The 611-nt window shown below is 39.1% G+C and overlaps 1 non-coding gene across 1 annotated transcript; it reads right to left on the bottom strand.

Moving 5' to 3' along the window:
* Nucleotides 1-210: 210 nt before the first annotated feature.
* LOC124557431 lies at nt 211-394 on the bottom strand. The gene has a single exon (XR_006968717.1). It is a non-coding gene; the product is annotated as a U2 spliceosomal RNA (small nuclear RNA).
* Nucleotides 395-611: the final 217 nt, after the last annotated feature.

Below are 611 nucleotides of genomic sequence, written 5' to 3'. Positions count from 1 at the left end.
AGAAGAGCTCAAGCTTTGTGCCACAGTGCTATATGGATAGGTCTACACATGGAAAAAGTCTATTTATGACATGTTGACTTGGAATCTCACATAGCAGAACATCTGTAGTACCCTTTGTACCAGTAACCACCATAACTTATTGACACCCTAATGAAGTTTAAAATCCCTACAAGAAACAACAGAAACTGTAAAATGAAAATCACACTACAGAATAATTCTGGCTGTTTTAATAAAAAGTAGAGAAGAAGATGAGAGAGGTGGAGCAAGCCCCTAGCACTCCGTCATGAGCCAAAAATGAGTTTAATATTCTGGTCCTGCGATGCAGGACGTATCAGATATTAAGCTGATAAGAACAGATACTACACTTTGATCTTAGCCAAAAGGAAACATCTTTTTTGTAGGAAATTTTGAACTTGGTTTCAGAAATATTAGTTAGTTGTATGTTCCATGGATCACTTTCAACGATACATTGCAGTGACATGGAAAAAGCCAGTGTACAGAGTTTCTAGAGCTATGTGGTGCCAGATGTCCGTGCACACATCACGCAGTTCCCATAGATTACATGCCAGCAGTGTGTGGATGCCGTAGTATCCTAGATATATTCCGTTCCA

Source organism: Schistocerca americana, chromosome X (genome assembly GCF_021461395.2).
Source record: "Schistocerca americana isolate TAMUIC-IGC-003095 chromosome X, iqSchAmer2.1, whole genome shotgun sequence".
In the NCBI taxonomy this organism is placed as follows: Eukaryota; Metazoa; Arthropoda; class Insecta; order Orthoptera; family Acrididae; genus Schistocerca; species Schistocerca americana.
This window is presented reverse-complemented; position numbering and strand designations above follow the sequence as displayed.